Source organism: Hyperolius riggenbachi, chromosome 6 (genome assembly GCF_040937935.1).
Source record: "Hyperolius riggenbachi isolate aHypRig1 chromosome 6, aHypRig1.pri, whole genome shotgun sequence".
Classification (NCBI taxonomy): Eukaryota; Metazoa; Chordata; class Amphibia; order Anura; family Hyperoliidae; genus Hyperolius; species Hyperolius riggenbachi.
The window spans coordinates 331,047,704-331,069,190 of NC_090651.1; the positions used below are offsets into that span (position 1 = coordinate 331,047,704).

The window sequence follows — 21,487 nt, forward strand, 5'->3', positions numbered from 1 at the left end:
GTCGGACCGCGATAAAGTTTGCGTTCGTTCGCGAATGCGAACCACCAAAGTTTGCCCGAATAAGTTCGCGTGCGAACCGTTCGGGCCATCTCTAGTAACGATTAAAGGACAACTGAAGTGAGAAGAATATGGAGGCTGCCTGATAGCCCTGCCGGTCTGTTTGGCTGTAGTAGTGTCTGAATCACCCACCTAAAACAAGCATGCAGCTAATTTTGTCAGATCTGACAATAATGTCAGAAACCCCTGATCTGCTGCATGCTTGTTCAGGGTCTATGGCTAAAAGTATTAGAGGCAGGGGATTGGCAGAGCTGCCAGGCAACTGGTATTGCATAAAATGGAATAAATATGGCAGACTCCATATATCTCTTGCTACAGTTGTCCTGTAAACTACTATTTTTATTGTGCATTTCTATAGCCCTGACTCTCCTTAGAGCACATAACACTCTTTTTATCTCATTCTTAAAAAGTGAAGCTGACTTGAAATTAAACTTATGAGATAATTAATTGTTTGTTTACAATGGATGATAAATAGAACATTGGTACTATAGAAAATATTCTATTTTCAGTTTTAACTATTTTTAAGATTGTGTCAGACTGTTGCTGCTGCTGTTTAAAATCTGCACTCTGCTTTGTCAAGCTGAAAAAGATAAAGAACTAATGACCCATGAACTAATGACAAATTAACTTTAATGCAGGAACTTTAATGCACGAGTGGCGTTCTGAATTCCGTGCGCGCGGCGGAAGAGGAGAGGAACACACTGAGGCCTGGTGCACACCAAAAACCGCTAGCAGATCCGCAAAATGCTAGCAGATTTTGAAACGCTTTTTGTTATTTTTCTATGGCGTTTTGCTAGCGTTTTGCGGATTGCTGCAGCGGATTTCAGTATAGTAGATTTCATATATTGTTACAGTAAAGCTGTTACTGAACAGCTTCTGTAACAAAAACGCCGGCAAAACCGCTCTGAACAGGCGTTTTTCGGTGTGCACCAGCCCTTAGAGGAGCCTGCCAGCCTGGCCACCTGAACAGGGGAGAACCCGTCTATAAATTACTCTGAGCGCTGATTTTATCTCTTAACATGTGAGTGCAATCGTTTTTTATAAATAAACAAGTTTTAGCAGTATTACGCTATGTGGGGTCTTTTTCACTGAGGTATAAGCAAGAAGGCTGCATTCATGTGAAGAGGTCTGGCTTAAATCTGTGATCCACTACACTGATCGAGAGGTGGGGGACGACCGGGAACTGTCCCAAGGTGCATATAGACCATTGGTTGGTCTAATACAGTGGTGAGTGGACCACAAAGGGTGTTGGTGGAAGGTTCACAATTAGAAGAGATAACATCTGTAACGCTGTGTAAATCTATGGAGAAGAAACTAATCGTTTATATTAATTTTAGGATTTAAGGGCATGTGCACATGGACTTTTAGTCAATTTATCATAAAGATTTTGTGATGAATTTTTATAACAAAATTTTTGTTCTATTTTAAAATACTGTTCCATTGTACCTGTACTAAGGGTTTTGAAATTTTATTGTGATTGTGGCTTTGATCTAGATGAACGGCTGTGTCCATATCCAATGATACACTCCTCCAAAGGAAGGTGAAAAGCACAAAGGGGGAAAGAGGCGTCCAAATATTAATAAAACGGTTAAAAACAACTTTAAGAAATTAACGTGGGGAGGGGGGGGGTGGCTTACTTCAATAACAACACATTCATACACATATGAAGTTTAATTATCCACATGCAATGTGTAAGGATTCCTCCTGTGGCATTGTCAGATTGTGGGATATCTCCGTGTTCAGCGCACAAAGATGTGCGCTGACACTGCGGAGGTCCTCCACAAGCGTGTCAAGATACTAGAACCCAGCTTTTGGTGTAAGCACCAGTAAAGGGAAATTCCTGTCGGCAGATGGCGCTGGGGAGTGCAGAGGAACCAATCCTCTGTACCTCCACAAATGCCAGACAGGAATTGTACGAAGCGCAGAACGCAATCGCAAGAGAAGCGATTGCGAATGAGAACGAGCAAAGGGACAGGTTGTATGTGTGTGCGCCAATCTAGTCGCCACCCCGCGACCGCGCACACACAACAGCAGGTGCGAAACAGAAACGCAACCGCCAAGAACGGCGATTGCCAGAAGTGACACAAGGCAGATCAGAACAGAATACGAGGATAGCAAAGGCACAGCAAATCATACAATGAGAAGATACGGAAAATAATAAACGCTAGCTAACCGCGAACACCGCACTCATTCGCAACAGTGCACGCGGTTATGCGCGGTCTCCACGTGATAAGCACAATAGAGACGAGCACGCCTAACTAACCATCAACAGACAAACACGAAACAAAGAACGTGAACGCTTGCTTAACGGTTACCTCATCGAGCCTACAGCAAGCGCCCGTATCAGACAAGACAGACAAACGAGAAACAGGAACTAGGCAGAAAGGATCCACCGCTCTTCCGCTAGAGCAAGTGTGATCCAAGCAGGAACACAGATCAGAAAGATCCACAGCCGCTAACGCTAACGGCTAGTGCGATCGAAACAAGACAGATCAGATGAGGTAGCTGGTAGCAACCGCTGCTCCAGCTTACACTCCAGGAACTAGATCAGAAGGATCCACAGCCGCTACCGCTAGAGGCTAGTGCGATCCAAACAAGACAGAGCGATTCGCTATCAACCGCCGCTGGTGACAGCGCAATCGCGACAGACAAGACAGGACAGAATAGGCAGTACAAATTATACACAAACTGACTGCACTAACTAGGAATGCAAGGAGCACTCCCCAAGAATTAACTATACTAAGATAGCAGTGGCTGACACTCCAGGTGAGTCCAGCAGGAACAAACCTCTATAAGCAGCGAAGCATTGTGGGACACACATAGTACTTATAGTACACGCCTCCAATGAATGTGGCCAGGCAATTTGCATGACAACGTATGCAAATTCCTCAGCAAGCACAAGCTGCAAAACTGACAGAAGGTTTTCTTTCCAGAGTCCTGCAGCATGCAGACCTGAATAATGATCAAAAGGCTGCCTGCCTGCGCAGGCAGCTGAGCGGATCGTTACAGGCGTGTTCTGTCCATTGCGGTGGAGCCACAAACGGACAGTTCTGGCTTGTCTACCTGCATTCGGTTGCGCATTCACAATGAGTCACATTGTCATTTGCAATTGCTCTGCAGTTCTGGGCAGCTCAGAATGCTGTCATCATTCCACCAATGGCTTACTACAGCTGAGCTGCAGCCAGATAGCCCTGGATTTCCTGCATCCATGTTGTTGCATAGTACTACATGCATTTGTTATGATAGTCTTTCAGATAGCAAATGGTAATCAAGCCAGCTCAGGATTGAATGATTCCTATTCAGCTGTGTGGAGATATGCATGCTTGCATCCATTGGCTGATGCCAGCATAAAAGTCTGCCTCCCCTTTTAGACCTCGCCCATCATAGCGTTCAGCTCTCTGAGCTGTCGTTGGGTCTATGCTGTGAAAGTTGTTATTGTAAATGTATAATGCCTTGCTCTGTATTGTCATGTCTGCTGGATGTTTGCTGACCTGCGGGGGCTCAGTGAAATCCTTCTGATCCTGAGAGTTAGATTCTGCCAGCACCACGTTGGTGACTGGTAGTATTCCTTCTAGCCTTGTTCTTGAGGACGAACTATAGCAGCGGTTGCCATTAGTTCGCTCCTATCTGTTAGTCTTGTCTATCTCAGTTTGAATGTCGCTGTCGCTGAAACAGCGACTGGATTGGCTGGGCATTCTGTCTGTCTGTTGTCTGTCTTGTTAATCACCATTACTTGTGCTTAGCTAGTTCTTGATAAATATATATGCAGACTTGCTAATATATATTTATCCTTGAGTTGAGTTGTTTGTTATTTTCTTTATACGAGTTACGGAGATTTCTCAGTTACTGTGTTAGCTAGTCAGTTTAGCACGTTTCGGTAGGTTGCGCTTATCGTGACCACCCGTGCTTAGCTAGCATAGTTGTGTTGCTATTAGTTACATTCTTTCCTGTTGTCTTGCCTTTGTGGATGCTTGCTGGTGACTTTTGTTAGCCTGCTTGCTCTGCTTCTGTGGACGGGACTGTGAGCTGCGGTTGCTACTAGTTACGCTCCAATCTATAGTCCTGTCTTGTATCTGTCTGAATGCTTGCTATCGCAAGAGCAGCGCAACATCGCACTGCGCTGCCATTGCGTCTTATTTGTAGCGATATCGGAAGCCCAGAGCTGCAGTTGCTCTGGGCAGCCTGTGTAGCCTCTTCCATTATCCAGCTCTTAGCCTTGTTGTGCTGGGTGGTCAGAATGTATGACCCCCCCAGCATTACACAATGCATTTTGTGGTTCTGCACCAACTTCCTCAGGGCAAATATAGTGCCAGAGTTGTATCTAGAACCAAAAACGGAGGCGCTCACTATTTGGGCGCCTCTTTTCCCCTTTGCCCTTCTACAGGAAGTGAGGGAAAAGCGTTTTCAACCCATTCCCACAGCATCCAAAACTTGTTTCCTGGAGCTGGGAATAAGGAGGTTCTGTAATGATAAAATGGCAAAGGTGCCGCACAACGGGTCTGAGGCTGAGCTGTGTGTTTTCATGGTACCATAATCTCTGTCTCTCCACCTGTTATTAAATCTCATTTTGCCACCAGCAAGTGTTCAATCAGAGAAGATTACACATATTATGGAAGCCATCTGTCATCCAGTCACAGGGAACTTACATAAGACTAGTTGGACACCTGCCTGAAGAGCTGACAGCTAGTCTCGTGTCTCTGCATTATCCACTGAGAAATCCACTGAAGGGTGAAGACCAATTTTTTTCTTGGAGACCTTGGTTGTCCACTGTATTAAAAATCTTGAAGCCTGAGTTCAGTTTTTTATGCACATGTCACAGAAAATTATATAACATTATCATTAACATTTTACATTTAAAGGACCACTACCACACAAAAGTTTTAAATGTAAAATCTATGTTTACACATGAAACTATTAAAAAGTACATTTCTCCCAAACTAAAATGCACTATAAATCACTTTTCTCCTATGTCACTTACAGTAGGCAGGTCAAATTCCCAACAGGCCTGGCATGTTTTGGACTAGTCCATTTTTCCCTAATGGGGGATTCTCAGGGTTTTCTTTATTTTGAAAAGCACTTATTGAATGGCAGTTGCTCAATCCAACTGGCAAAATAATGTGCAAATAACAAGGGAGGCCAGCTGACATTTTGCATAGATTCTTTCCAGAGTGTGCTTTTGTAAAGAATAAACAAAGATACTGAGAAACCCTCATGAGGAGATGGAATAGCCTGAAACCTGTCAGACCTGTCAGATTTTTGCTGCCTACTGTAATTGACAGCGATATAGGAGAAAATACTGTATATTTATAGTGCATTTTAATCTGGGAAAAATACTTCTTAGAAGTTTGTGTATACATGTATTTTAAATTTTTCACTATTTTTTCTCGAAAGTAGTCCTGTAATCAAGGGCAAACCTAGGAATTTCAAGGGGTGGGGGGGGGTTGGGTGTTCCTGAAAGTTCTCCCTCAGCCGCGCACAATACAGTATAATAATAAGGTAGGACATCATGCTGAGTACACATAATGCAATTTCCCATAACAGAATTGATCAGGTGCAGTTTGGATACAAATAATAATGAGGACAGCCGACATTGACACAGCGGGGCATAGGGCTGTGCTCATACCTGACTCTGTAAAGTTCCCCAGAGCTGCTCTATGCTCTGTACACACGCTGCTGCTCCGTGCTCTGTACACACGCTGCTGCTCCGTGCTCTGTACACACGCTGCTGCTCCGTGCTCTGTACACACGCTGCTGCTCCGTGCTCTGTACACACGCTGCTGCTCCGTGCTCTGTACACACGCTGCTGCTCCGTGCTCTGTACACACGCTGCTGCTCCGTGCTCTGTACACACGCTGCTGCTCCGTGCTCTGTACACACGCTGCTGCTCCGTGCTCTGTACACACGCTGCTGCTCCGTGCTCTGTACACACGCTGCTGCTACATCCAAAGTCTACTGTGAGCTGCAGGATGCCTGCAGGTATTCTGGTGTCTCAACTTGTGCCTGTCTCCAGACACTTCCCTGGCCCTGTTCGGATGGGGAATTCCGAGCAGCTATAATCTACCCCCCCCCCCCCCTCCCCCTGCATTTGCCTATGGTAATGGTGTATAAAAATCAGGCCAACTTCTTGGACATTGTGCAACTCATCATCCTTCCTACCCACTTTAGCTCACAACTTGTCTGTACATCGCTGGGCCTCAAACTGTCGCCCAAAAAATTGACTCCTGGTTCCTGTGGGCGACAGTAATTGTGCATGTGTACACATGTTATAGGCCCGTACCCACCTTGCGATTTTCCCAGGGATTTTCTGGACGACTGGCATTTTTTGGAGTGACGAGCAGTAGTTTCTTGATCTCGCGACATGGGTACAGACGGGAGATCAGGCGAATGCAGTTAGGCATCGTGCACTGATAAAGACCGTCCCAGCAGATCGGATCGTTAAGAACCCCGACGACTCCCGCGCAAAGTACTGCAGTAGCTTGAAGTCTTCTTCGCACATGTCATGTGCCGTTGTGTGGCACCGTACATACTGGCCGTAAGATGGATCGGGGAGCGCTCGTTGTCGCTGGATCCATCTTCCTGGGTCGTGAGGTGAGTGTGAAGCTTTACTCTGAAAGTAGCATTCTTCCATAGGAGGGGTTGCTCCATCAAGCATTAATGGATAATCCAAAGTACAACAATTTCTCCATGTAAATTTACATTTATCTATCTATAGAAATGTTTTGTTTTTATTTTACTTAAAATTTCCTTTGAAACAAAATAAAAATTTTTGGGAAAAAATAATTTCCTTCAAAACAATTTTATTTACGGTAATTGATCTCAGCAGACATAACCACGCCCTCTCCCCTTGTCTTGTGGACTCAGGTGTAAGTACTAGGCATGAGCTCTCATATTTCACAAAAGAGTTTTTACTGGGAAAATGGCAAATGCACATATGGTGAGACTTGTACCTTTGCTTTCGTCCCTGTCACATGTCTTGCAGGGAAGGTAGCTGCACGATTGGCTGTACGGCGCTTGTACACTGAAGAGGAGTGAAGAGGACCTGTCCCGCTGCCGGAAAGCGGTATTGTATAACACACTGCTGCTGCTGAGGTGGAAGTTAGCCAAATACTGTGGACAGTAGGCGGGGATCCTGGCTGACAGATCTCTGTTGGGGGACTAAGCACAATGCCTCCTGTGAGCGGGGAGCCTGGCTGACACATCTCTACTGGGGGGCTCCAGCACAATGCCCCCTGTGGGTGGGAAGACCAGCAAACAGATCTCTGTTGAGGGCCCAGCACAATGCCCCCTGTGGGCGGAGAGCCTGGCTAACTGATCTCTGTTGTGAGGCCCAGCACAATGCCCCCTGTGGGTAGGAAGCCTGGCCGACAGATCTCTGTTGGAGCCTAGAGGGCCCTGCATAATGCCCCTTGTGGGTGGGGAGAACGGCAAACAGATCTCTGTTGGGAGCCCAGCACAATGCTTCCATTGGGCGGAGAGCCTGGCTGACAGATCTCTGTTGTGGGCTCCAGCACAATTCCCCCTGTGGGCGGGGAGCCTCGCTAACAGATCTCTGTTGAGGTGCCCAGCACAATGCTTCCAGTGGGCGGAGAGCCTGGCTGACAGATCTCTGTTGTGGGGCCCAGCACAATGCCCCCTGTGGGCGGGGAGCCTGGCTAACAGATCTCTGTTGTGGGGCCCAGCACAATGCTTCCAGTGGGCGGAGAGCCTGGCTGACAGATCTCTGTTGTGGGGCCCAGCACAATGCTTCCAGTGGGCACTGGGCGGAGAGCCTGGCTGACAGATCTCTGTTGTGGGGCCCAGCACAATGCTTCCAGTGGGCGGGGAGCCTGGCTAACAGATCTCTGTTGTGGGGCCCAGCACAATGCTTCCAGTGGGCGGAGAGACTGACTGACAGATCTCTGTTGTGGGGCCCAGCACAATGCCCCTTGTGGGTGGAGCCTGGCTGACAGATCTCTGTTGTGGGGCCCAGCACAATGCCCCTTGTGGGTGGAGAGCCTGGCTGACAGATCTCTGTTGACAGGCCCAGCACAATGTAGTTACCCCCTGTTTGAAGTTGGTACATTTTTCACAACTTCGACTCCAGGTACCCAAAAACCACTCTGAATCCTCGACCCCAAATATGACACTTCAGCACTGGAAACAGAGGCGCATGTATTACTGATAAATAAATAAAGGCCTTTGCTATATATACCATCAATTTCCTCTGATCTTCCATATGTTCTTTTGTGTGTCGACAATGATTGTGTCACATTTTTGCACCTTTCTTCCCACCTTCTCATCACCTGCTGGCTGAGACCCCCTGAGGTTCCTTCTGCCATACAGACCCCAATGCAGAAAGAGACTGGATCAGTGTAACTTTCCTGTACACAGTCATTCTTTACTGAAAGGAAGGTCGAGAATTATTAACAGCCAAGGGGCTCTATTTACAATATGTTCTCTAAATATAGAGCGGTGCGCACCAGGCGAGCATCGTACCTGCATTTTTATCAAGCCTAAATTATCAGATAACACCTGGCTGCATACACAATAAGGAATTGTATTCCCCCGCTAATTGGCTTTTTGTGTTTTATTTGATAATTGTTACCGCTCTGATCTAATCAAAAAGAAGTACATTGTTTAAAAGGGTACCTGAAGTGATACAACTCTGATGAGATAAACATTTGTATGTACAGTTTCAATCATAGAATAAAATAAAATAAATTATAGAATATATAGAAGTAAAGGGGGACATACATCAGGCGACTTGGTGGCCTATCGACCATCCGTTTCGATGATTATAATCAGACCGTATGCAAATCGGTGCCGCCAAGAACAATCGACGATGTGACCAATTTCAGGCCGAAATACCATCCAAGAGGTTAGAAATCACAAATTGTTACCTTTTTGTGTGAAATGAGGTTTCTGCAACTAAAATTCTCTCTTGAAATCACATGGCCAGAAGCAACAGATTGTAGGGTTTCAGTCTCTGTGGGTGGAGCTAGTAGACAGATTGCATCATCCCAATGTTCAGACTGCAAGAGGGAAGGCAAAGACTGAATCTGGCTTACAAGATTGTAGGTAAAGTCTGTGGTGCAGGAAGAAGCCAATGTAAAGACCAGTTAGTTAATCTAAAAGTGATTTATTTAACCATTTCAGCCGCCCAGATGTGAAGCTCACGCCTGGGCGGCTGCTCTCCTGCGCACCCGCGCTTCGGCACGCTCCCGCGCACGATCGCGGGCGCGCCCCCGTTGTGTCCCCCGGTAGCCCTGGGATCCGTGAAAGGGAACATGGTTCCCGATCAACGATCCCTGTCCCCCGCAGAAAAACCGAAGCGCTCACCCGTGAGGCTTCAGTTCTTCTGCCCGGAACAATTTCCGCATCCCCCTTGTACTTTCGCTTAGCGAGATATAAATGGTTACCTAAGGGTCTGAACTTTTTAAATATGCATTTGAAGGGGGTATACTACAAACATTTTTTAAATTATAAGCTTGTAAATAGTGATGGACGCAAAACGGAAACAATGCACCTTTATTTCCAAATAAAATATTGGTGCCATACATTGTGATAGGGACAAAATTTAAATGGTATAATAACCGAGACATACGGGCAAAAAAAATACATAGGTTTTAATTATGGTAGCGTGGATTATTTTAAAGCTATAATGGCCGGAAACTGAGAAATAATGAATTTTTTCCATTTTTTTCTTATTAACCTCCCTGGCGGTTAATTTTTTTTTTCAAATAGTAAAAAAAACTTTTTTTTTTTTCTTTTTTTTTGTTTCATGTAAAGCTACCAGTGTGGTAGCTACATGAAACACCACTAGAGGGCGCATGTGGCCCTCTAGTCCGATCGCCGCCGGCAATAATAGCAAACAGGGGAACACGTATATAACGCGTTCCCCTGTTTGGCTTCTCCTGTCGCCATGGCGACGATCGGCATGACGTTATGGACGTCAGCCGACGTCCTGACGTCAGGCGCACTCGATCCAGCCCATAGCGCTGCCCGGAACTCATTGGTCCGGGCAGCGCAGGGCTCTGGCGGGGGGGGGAGCCTTTTTCTGCCGCTGCGTGCGGGTGATCGCCGCAGAGCGGCGGCGATCAAGCTGTGCGCGCAGCTAGCAAAGTGCTAGCTGCGCGCACAGCACTTTCAATTGTGAAAATCGCCCCACCAGGGGCTGAGATATCTCCCTGTGCGGCATAGCCCGAGCTCAGCTCGGGCTTACCGCCAGGGAGGTTAATCCTGTTAAAATGCATTTATAAAAAAATAATCCTTAGCAAAATGTACCACCCGAAGAAAGCATAATTAGTGGTGGAAAAAAAACAAGATATAGATCAATAAATTGTGATAAGTAGTGATAAAGTTATTAGCGAATGAATGGAAGGTGAAAATTGCTCTGATGCAGAAGGTGAAAAATCCCCGCGGGCTGAAATGGTTAAAGCAAATCCGAGATGAAAAACTAACTATAACAAGTAACTTGTCTATATATCTTATCTAAAGTTTAGATAGTTTACACAGCATAACAGCAAACAGCTTCAAAAGTTTATGATTATTTATTCCTGTGATACAATGAGGGCAACCATGTTCTGTTTGTCACATTGTCACAGGCTGAGGGCTGGAGATGCTATCAGCTTGCCTGTGTGTAAATTCAGTCCCCTCTCCTCCCTCCTCCCCTCTGCCTCTGAAATCAGCTGGCTAGTAACCTCCTCCTGCCCAGACTGTGATCCCATAAGCCCTTGCTACAGTGCCAAGGCACAAAAGGAGCTGTGGGCGAGGCTTGTTTAGTTTATAGGGAATTAGAGTATTAAAACAAAACAAAAAAAGTATTTGGCTTGAGGAATGCCCTATAAACTATATGAAAGGAACACAATTATGCAATGAGTAAAAGTTTATCTCGGATCCACTTTAACAACATCTGATCACGGGGCTCAGAGATAGGCTATGTCCACACACTAGAATGAACTAGGCTGAAGTGCCCGATAAATTGGGTGAGAATCTGGCTTTTGTATCTAAATATCTGGCAAGCTGGTTCTTTAGCGATGGGTTATGGCTGCAAAACCCCAAGTGCACTCTGTCCACCAGAAACCCCTCCGACAGGCTAGTGACGTGTTTGACCACATCTGTACAGGCTCGGCTCTAAACTGTCACCGAGGTGCTACACAGATACACAGAGAAAAGCTATTTTAAGAGAGCAATCTTGTTTCTCACAATATATACCTGTACAATACACAATACAAAGGAGCTAATGTGTAACGTGGATAAGTAAGTGTTCTACAAGACATCACTGTTACTACAAGCAAGTTCTTCAGTCATGAAGTGGTGGAAGGAAGCAACTTAAATAATCCACTAAGCCACATGATTAAAGGATTCCCGAAGTGACATGTGACATGATGAGATAGACATGGGTATGTACAGTGCCTAGCACACAAATCGCTATGCTGTGTTCCTTTTTTTCTTTCTCTGCCTGAAAGAGTTAAATATCAGGTATGTAATTGGCTGACTCAGTCCTGACTCAGACAGGAAGTGACTACAGTGTGACCCTCACTGATAAGAAATTCCCCCATTTACCTCTTTCTTGCTCTCAGAAGTCATTTTCTGCTAGGAAAGTGTTTTATAGTTGGAATTTCTTATCAGTGAGGGTCACACTGTAGTCACTTCCTGTCTGAGTTAGGACTGAGTAAGCCACTTGCATACCTTATATTTAACTCTTTCAGACAGCGAAAGAAAAAAAGGAACATAGCGTAGTTATTTGTGTGCTAGGCACTGTACATACCCATGTCTATCTCCAGGGCCGGCCCGCTCATGAGGCGGGGTGAAACTTTTGGCTCAGGCGGCAAATTTCCAGGGGCGGCATCCGCCCGTCCGTGCGGGGAGCCGGCCGCCGAGCTGGAGGGGTAGCTGGCAGGACGGGGGTATTGGGCCTAGCGGCGGGAGGGGGGGTCGGACCCCCCCCCTCCCTCGCCTGGGTCCCCCGTCCTCCGCTCCCCTCCAGCCTTACATAGAAGCAGCCGCTATTTGTAAGAGGCACGGGCGGGGAGGACTCACCTCTTCCTCGATCCAGCGTGCGCTCCACTGACGTCACTTCCTGCAACGCTGCAGGAAGTGATGTCAGTGGAGCGCACGCTGGGAAGAGGTGAGTCTGAGTCCTCCCCGCCCGTGCGTCTTACAAATAGCGGTTGCTTCTTCTATGTAAGGCTGGAGGGGAGCGCAGTTCGGGGGACCCAGGCGAGGGAGGGGGGGTACGACCCCCACCCCGCCGCTAGGCCCAATACCCCGTCCTGCCAGCTACCCCTCCAGCTCGGCGGCACCCCAGAGCGCCCACCCCCGGGGGGGGGGGGGTGGCGGCGGCGAAAAAATGTTTTTTCCTCAGGCGGCAAAAAGTCTAGGGCCGGCCCTGTCTATCTCATCATGTCACATGTCACTTCAGGTATCCTTTAAGTGCTGAAGGTTTGTATTGTCTATCACATGTCTGAGAAAGGAGGATAAACAGCATTGTATGTTGATGAATGGTATATGCCATCCAGTGTACTGAGGAATGTATATTTTTCTTTACACTGTAAGTACCAAGCGACTCCAGGGAATTGTCAGAGGGAAACAAAGGAGGACCAACTATGCCGATTGAGAACTCTGTGAATGGATACATAGGTTAACATTGGATCCGCTAGCATCTGTTCTGTTAGGATCCACTAACGGCCCGTTTTTTTAGTGCCAGGTCTTACACCTCAAGGACAATGAACACGCTGACACTCTTTTGAGGATGGTGAGGACCACATTTTGGAAAGAGAAGAAATCTAGTCAGAGAGGTCGGAAAGGCCACCTATGCCACGCACAGCATACAGTGCTGTTTTATCCTCCTATTATCCCACGTTTAATAAACAATACACACCTTAAAGGGAACCTGTACTGAGTAAAATTATTTAAAATAAACACATGAGGTAACTTCAAATGAACATTACATAGTAACCTTGCCATCAGTTCCTCTCAGAAGCTCACCATTTTCTTCTGCCAATGATTCCTTCCAGTTCTGACAACATTTTGTCAGAACTGAAATATATCAGTTGCTATCAGTTATATATCAGTTGCTGTCAGTTATAGCTGAGTGGACAACTGATGTGCCCGGTAATGTCCATGTTTCCCTTTGGCTCAAGTGGGCGATGTTACAGTTTAACAGTGTGCTGACCAGAAAGCTGTTATGGGGTAATGGCCATTTTCAAAATGGAGGACGGAGAATTCTCTTGAACACAGTGGACAAACAGGAGGCAGGAGAGGAGAAAGCGATTGAGGAGTAGACTACATGGGAGGTAAGTATGACTTGTGTATGTTTATTTTGACTTTTAATTTTAAGTTCAGGTTTTCTTTAAGCTGCTAGGCAAATAAATCACTAATCCTTTCCAATCCTATCACTGGCATTTTTTCAGTTCAGGCCCATTCATAGGAAAATACGGCTACTGCTAGGAGTACTGTCAGCCACTGCAGATCAAAAACTTTGGTCGCTTCCAGCCCCCTCCTCTGCCTACTAATGTGCCATGTCATTTAAATATTACATGGGTGCATTTGGGCTCTCAGCTAGGGGCGATGTTGTTACATCTAGTCCAGCATGGTGTCAACCAATGTGGATGACCTTTGGCACCACGCTGTGCCGAGTAATTCTGCTGATGCACGTGCGACGGTGGCCGAGCAACAGAGCGCGACCCTTCCAGATCCTTTACTGTTTTCCAAATAAGGGTCCCCAACAGACAGTTTCACAAGTTTATTGTTCCATGACACACACATCCTGCATCTGACTGTGTTATCCGACCATTGTTTTGGGGCTACTAGGGGTTCCCTTTGTCAAGGCACAGGACAGACTCTTCCAGATCCCTGCCGCTCTACTCTCCTCTGATCTGGGCATGGGGGCAGAGGCGTATATAAAGGGGAGCGGCCCCGGTGATCATAGGGGGGGCCCGGAACTGTTTTGGGCCCCCAACTATTACCCTTCCCTTCCTTCGATACAGATGACTTTACTTCAGATCAGGTGTTTTATGGCTATACTTGTTATGGGAGTGTGAAGATCATCATGATGGCCACACTTGTTTTCTGACCCTTGTGAGATGGACCCCCAGGCCATGAAGGGCACCAAGGGAAGGCAAGGGAAGGGGTGTGGACATGAGGGGGGGGGGCATCAAAGTTTTGCTAGGCGGCGCCATGAATTATAGGTATGCCGATGCATGAGTGAGTTCAAAACTGGATTGAAAAGGGTTACCATGTGTATAAGGCATGTCATTTGACTTCTGTTGTATGGATAGAGTGGATAATGTGCACATATATGTACCTTGGCATACCATTCATTCATTGTTTAGTAATTGTTCAGCAGTTGATTGCACTCTATCCCCCCCCCCCATACAAGTAATACACTGGTTCGAGCAGAGTACCATTCATTTTTTTCTTGTAAAGGCCAAGTAAACTTTTCACCATCAAAAAGCTGTAAGGACTGAGGGACTGTGATCGATGCTCATACTGTAAGTAGAGGAGATACAGGCCCTGCATCAGCACCGCTGTTCATTAATCATGTATGCTGATTGGTTCTCACACTATAACAGCTTTCCCCACACAACTGAAGACTGCAAGAAACCTCCTCTGTTTCCTAAAGGCCCTGGCTGCTGTAGGCTATCATAAAGGTGGCCACACACGTTACAATTTTCTTTTAATTCGAAAATTTAACAGAACCGATGTGCCACACACATTTTCGATTTCAAAACAATCACGAGAAAAAAATATCCCATAAAGCCGTCACATGCAGGGCCTGACTTTTACTTTCCAGCGCCCAAGGCCCGCTGTGACCAACCGCCTCTCCCCCCTATTCTGTCCAATACCCTGACTAGCGATCACTGGTTTAAATGGGCTCCCCCCTGGTGCTGACATCACACTGTGGGAGGGGTTTTACCATAATATCAGCCATACAGCGCCCCCTGATGATCTGTTTGTGAAAAGGAAAAGAATTCTCATGTAAAAGGGGGCATCAGCTACTGATTGGGATGACGTTCAATCCTTGGTTGCGGTTTCCCTTTAAGTCTATATTGATAGAGCTGGATATTTATGCCTTAACCATTTCAGCCGCAGGGATGCGAGACTCACATCTATGCAGTTCACAGGGCTGTGCGCACAATCGTGTGGGCGGAAGCCTGCGTTTGCGATGGTCCCGGAGACGGGGGATTGGCGGCAGCCGGCAGGGGACAGAAGTCCTCTGAGTCAATCCGTGCTTGTACAGCGAGAATGATCACTGTCACTGTCAGATGTAGGCGCAATCATGCCGCTGCGCTCCCTCCCGCTCGCTTCCATTGCTCCAGCCGCTGATCCATATGATGGCCGTACAATAAAAAAGTAAATGATCGAATCGAATGAAAGTTGAAAATATTTTTTTTCCGATCAAGAAATTCGAACGATTATCCCGTTTTTTCCAAAAAAATCAGATCGGACATGCTGGAAAAATCTTTATATTCGATCTAACGGAATAATCAAACTAAATTATCTTAAATTATCGGAAAAAAATGAAAAATTGTACCATTTATGGGCAACTTTAGATTGATGAATGGGAAGTTCGTTGCGATTGCGAGCAAAAACGCTAGCATGCCCGTGCTATGAGTTAGTACGGTTTAGTGAATCAAGCCCATGGTGTGGTGCGGTTGTCCTGCGGCAGGGGAGCCAGCCACAGGACAATTGCACTGCACCATTTCATGTTTAAAGGGACACTTAAAGGGATACTGTAGGGGGGTCGGGGGAAAATGAGCTGAACTTACCCGGGGCTTCTAATGGTCGCCCGCAGATATCCTGTACCCACGCAGCCACTCACCGATGCTCCGGCCCCGCCTCCGGTTCACTTCTGGAATTTCTGACTTTAAAGTCAGAAAACCACTGCGCCTGCGTTGCCGTGTCCTCGATCCCGCTGATGTCATCAAGAGTGCACAGCGCAGGCCCAGTATGGTCTGTGTCTGCGCAGTACACTCCTGGTGACATCAGCGGGAGCGAGGACACGGCACCGCAGGCGCAGTGGTTTTCTGACTTTAAAGTCAGAAATTCCAGAAGTGAACTGGAGGCGGGGCCGGAGCATCGGTGACTGGCTGCATGGACACAGGATGTCTGCGGGGGACCATTAGAAGCCCCGGGTAAGTTCAGCTCATTTTCCCCCGACCCCCCTACAGTATCCCTTTAAGCCAGGAATAAAAAATTAGTTTTACTTGCCTGGGGCTTCTACCAGCCCCCTGCAGCCATCCCGTGCCCTCGCAGTCACTGATGGAGCCTCCGATCCCCCGCCACCAGCTAGTTTTGTTTTCGCTGACAGGCCCTGACAGGGAGTCAGCGGGGTTTCTGTACCTACGCAGACCTGGCCACGCGTATCCTTCTTCATGTTCCTGTCGTCAATAGCATCCTGCACAGGCGAAGGACGCTATTGCGGACGGGAATGCGAAGAAAAATACGCATGGCCAGGCCTGTCGGGCCTGTCAGCGAAAATGAAACTAGCTAAGTGCTGGGGACTGGAGGTTCTGTGAATGACTGCGAGGCCACAGGATGGCTGGAGAGGGCTGGTAGAAGCCCCAGGAAAGCAAAACTTATTTTTTTATTCCTGGCTTAAGTGTCCCTTTAAAGTGAACCCAAGGTAAGAGTGATATGGAGGCTGCCATATTTGTTTCCTTTTAAATAATATCACTTGCCTGGCAGTTCTGCTCATCTATTTGGCTGCAGTAGTGAACTGAATTACACCAGAAACAAGCATGCAGCTAATCTTGTCAGATCTGACATCATTTTCTGAAACACCTGCTGCATGCTTGTTCAGGGTCAACGACTGAAAGTATTGGAGGCAGAGGATCAATCAGCAGGACAGCCAGGCAACGGAAAGGAAGGAAATAAATATGTCTCCATATAATTCTCACCTCAGGTTCACTTGAAATCCCACTGTGGCAGAGTGCACAGAAAGGGTGATTTGCATAGCTCAGCCCCCCACTTAATGACATGCTCCCTGCTGGACAGGAAGTGCGCCACTGAATTTTGAGTGATCTGTGCTTCCGTGCCACGCCGCTACTGCAACAATCTAAATAGATTGTTGTGGTGCCATTGATTCCAATGCAATTGCATGCCTCTGCATCGTCAAAAGCAGTTCCGTCACATCATGTTGCACCGGCGGTGGTGTGGCCAGTCACATAAAGAGTAATAGTTACTGCAGCAGAGGAGAGTACCGCGACACACTAAACTGTTGTAAGTGTAAAATCGCTTCTCGGCCTTTTGGCTAAGATCAAGTGTAGTACCTGTTCTTGAGGTTTTTGGGGGGACCTGGAGGGATGGCACTGTGGCAGGGTGTCCTTCCTGGTCGTAATTCCCAGGGGCTGATTGAATGGATCTATACCATGGTCGAAGCTGAATGGCTGAGGGCTTTGCTTAGGCGTACTGCCCCTGGAAGTGGCGCTCCAGGTGCACCTGAAAAAACCTGAGATGTGGCACATCTCAGGCGGAAGTAGGGTGCTTTGGTCTGTACTGCCCATATGCATAGCCAACTAACGCAGCTCCCCGGCCTTTTGGCTAGCTGGCACCGGGGACTTGTCCCCAGGGGACTTCGGTTCCCACCTGGCCAAGAAAATATTTTACAATGAGCAAACACTGACTAAATAATTTATACATAATTATTGTAAAAATGAAGCACTTTTTTTATTACAATATTTTCACTGGAGCTCCTCTTTAAGAGCTTAGAAATGAGAAACCAGCTGATAACTAGAATTTCCTCAGAGTGAGAAAAATTCCACTATCTTTTGCAAGCAGTGTCTGTGACGCCGGGCGACGCCCAGTCGTCCGAGGATTCGCGGCCGATTGTCCGATCGCAACCGTGATCGGAAAACTGACATTCTTTATTTTTAAAATAGAAGTTTTTCCTTCCTGCCTTCCCCCCCCCCCTTTTGCCATGAGGGCTGAATGGGCCTGCGTTAGCATATGGCTAAAGCAACCTGGTTTAGCAAGAAATCCTGTTAAGGCTCCCGGAAAAGCTCTGGTGACACTAATGTGCTAATTGGGCAGAGCTGAAATACCAACAGAGTCTATTCAACAGGGGAAGCTAGCACAGCATGAGGTCTATTGACACCTACATTCCTCCCAGTCTTGACGGCACCGACTAGACTGAGTATGGAATGCATGGTGTTGATAACTTTGTCACATTTTGCAAATACCATCCATGGGAGGAATATGAAAATTACATAATTTTGTTTCCCTAATTCTGTAGAATATGGTGATACTAGACATAGCCAGGTAACCCGAGCAGGGGCTGAGATATGAATAATGGGGTCCCCGTGCGCCCCAAATATTGCAAGTTTGATGTCCTATGAACGTGTATTCTCAGCCCAATCTGAATATGAAATCGGTTTGCATGTGCGACAAAACCCCGGCGGGGTATGAAATTGGACATATTTTGTGGATGGCTGGAAGTTCCTCCCCTGAGAACTCACTGCCTGACACGCCCCTGGGCTGAGCTTGAGACTCCGCCCAGAAATGTCAGTGCTCAAAACTGATTGCATGAGGACCCCCAGCCAATTCCCCCACTTTCCATCATACCGAAAAGACTGCCACTGCTTGGGGAAATAGCAGTGGCCATCTTGCAGGCGGAGCAACGGCCATGTGGTTCGGCCATATTGCGAACTAACTGCAACAAAGGAACTTTGTCTTTTCCCGAACGGACTTTCCACAGAATCATAAGTATTCGTTCTTTTTATCCCTTTTTCTTTTATGTACTGTGTTATCACTGTCTCTCATCGTTTAATTGTTCACGATTGTCTGTATATATTAATTATTTATATTGTAACAAATAAAGGCTTTTTAAAAGGTCTTTACCTCTCAGTAAAACCTTCTATTCAGTATACACAGACGAGACCTAAACTTCCGAAGGGACGCTACTGTTTTGATAGATAGATAGGAATTGCACAGTTTTAACCGGTTGTTTGTTTCACAGGTCTATAGCCAGTTAGCAGTTTTCTCTGGGCTGATAGAAAACAGAGATGGTGGCAAATCTACCCCTGGGTTGGAGTAAAAGTGTATTTTCGTAACCTCACAGGCTCCCTACTGCGTCGTGACGCTCAAACTCCGCCAATTCTACGCAGATTGCGTCCATAGCTCTCAATCTGTGTGCTAGAATCGGATCGGACGGTTTTGCGTGTTCACGGCCAGTGGGGCTCTTGTGACAGTGGTCGGCAGCGTTTGGGATCTGTGTGTGCTGATAGTATCTCAGGTAGGGCTATCGAATTAGCCCTATCGAGAAACGAACTAATTCGTTGGTAGTGACTGAGTGCAATATATTTTTCATATATACAGAGAGACTGTGTAACCAGTACCCCTCCCCTAAGTTTTCTTTTATTTGGCATGGAAATGTCCGGGAATTACAAGGTCATGGTCCTATCCGACCTGCAGAGTCTGTGCGAGGCGAGAGGCATGGACATCCGCGGCAAGAAACAGCAGGACCTGATAACGGACTTGTACCGATGGGATAGCCAGAATCTGCGGACGCTGGAGGTGTCCACTGTGGAGGACACCGGCTCATCTAACGCAAGTCGAGGGGAACCAGAGACTGAAGATCCTGTGCGTACCGAGGTTGAGCAACCCGCGGGCAATGCGGCAACAGATACGCAGGAGGCTGTCAGTGTGATCCCCGACCCCAGAACCCCTGAAAGTACTCGCCTGGAACCGGCCAGTACTGGACTGTCCAGTTATGTTGATCCAGTAATGCAGCAGGCATTGCAAAAGCTGATGGAAACTGATGTGGACAAGTACCTGCAGTACATGGCGGAGCAAAAGCGAGAGGAACGCCAATCTGCAGAGGCGCGGGAGAGACGACAGCATGAGCTGAACATGGCGAAAGTGCAGCAAGCCAGCCGGAGTTCAACGCCCAGCCTCCCTGCTGAAGGGACTGCCGCTCCAGTAAGTGCAAAATTTAAATTTGCTATTATCGAAAAAGACACTGACATTGACTTGTTTTTGAGGTCTTTTGAAAAGGCCTGCCGTCAGTATCGTCTGTCCCAAGACCAGTGGGCCAGACATCTGACACCCTTGCTGCGCTACAAAGCGCTTGATGCTTTCTCAGAGCTGCCTGTGGAAAAGGACAATGATTATACCGCTATAAAGGAGGCTATAATCACTAAGTACCAGCTGACGCCAGAAGCCTACCGGAAAAGGTTCAGGTCCTGGCAGAAAAAATCTACTGATTCTTATCAAGATGTGGTCAGCAGTCTGCTCACCACACTCCGCCAGTGGACGCTAGGCCTCACTAAAGGGTCTTACGGTGTCCTGGAGGACTTAATCGTCCTGGAGCAGTTTCTGAACATTTGCCCGGCTGATGTACGCCAGTTTGTGCTGGAGCGCCGACCGGCGTCAGCGACGGTCGCTGCAGACCTCGCTGAGACCTTTGCAACGACCAGGGTGCCGGAGACCCGCAGGACTGCCCCATCTAGCTGGAGAGGAGGTCAGTCCCACAATTTTGCAGACTCTCCTACCTCTGTGAGCCGTGCGCCCCAGAGGCCCTCCAGCGCAGCTGCTGCGTCCAGGCCTGCAGTAACAGAGGGCATCACCTGTCACTTTTGCCGCAAGCCCGGACACATGAAGTTTAACTGCCCGGAGCGGAGGCAGACAGCGCCAGCTCCTGCACCACCTACACCTCGCCCACGGCAACTGCCGCCAGCCAGCGCACCCCAGCCGGGAGCACCCAACAACGTCATGTTCGCAGGTGGGAGAGGGATCCACTCCGCTACGAGCAACCACCAGCTGGTTACAGTGAACGACCAGCTTGTTACCGGTTTCCGCGACACTGGAGCGGATGTCACCCTGGTGCGTGCGCACCTGGTCCCGACGGAAAATATCCTCCCTGACAAATACCTTACCCTCACTGGAGTGGGGGGCACTCTTTCTCGCATTCCCCAGGCTCGGGTGTCCATCGATTGGGGGGTGGGGGTTCAAGAGAAGGTTGTTGGGGTCCTGGACCAACTGCCGGTCCCAGTTTTGTTGGGGACCGACCTGGGCAAGCTTGTGTCCTATTATGAACCTGCCCCAAGCCCCTCAGACTGCCAGGAGGGAGACGGACTCTCCGCCCACACTAAGGTACTTTGCACCAAGGGGCAAGAACAGGGGGGAGGGTGGTTTAATGTGCCCAGTCCAGGGGTACCGAGTCCAATAGTACCTGTGTCACAGGTACCTGTGTTTGATATACCGATTGTTTGTGATGAAAATGTTGTTGTACCTGTCACTGTAATTCATGCATGCAGCCAGGATGTGAGTAATGCCAGTATGTGCCAGTCTGAAGGTGTACCTGTACTGGCTGTAACACGCAGCCGCGCTGCTCAGAACCTGGGCTCAGAGCAGGTGGAAGAGGTTCCGGCCTCCTCCCCCTCCTCTGACCACAGGGATGGTAGCCTTCAGCCACTAACTGCATATGCCACGGGCCAGCTGGCTGAGA

General features: G+C 47.7%; 1 protein-coding gene and 1 pseudogene across 1 annotated transcript in view; one reads left to right on the plus strand and one right to left on the minus strand.

The window, feature by feature from the left end:
- ERFL (ETS repressor factor like) overlaps positions 1 to 21,487 on the minus strand; it is a 342,909-nt gene that overhangs the window by 178,238 nt on the left and 143,184 nt on the right. The gene's annotated exons all lie outside the window — the stretch shown is intronic.
- LOC137523221 (U2 spliceosomal RNA) lies at positions 17,274 to 17,409 on the plus strand (annotated as a pseudogene).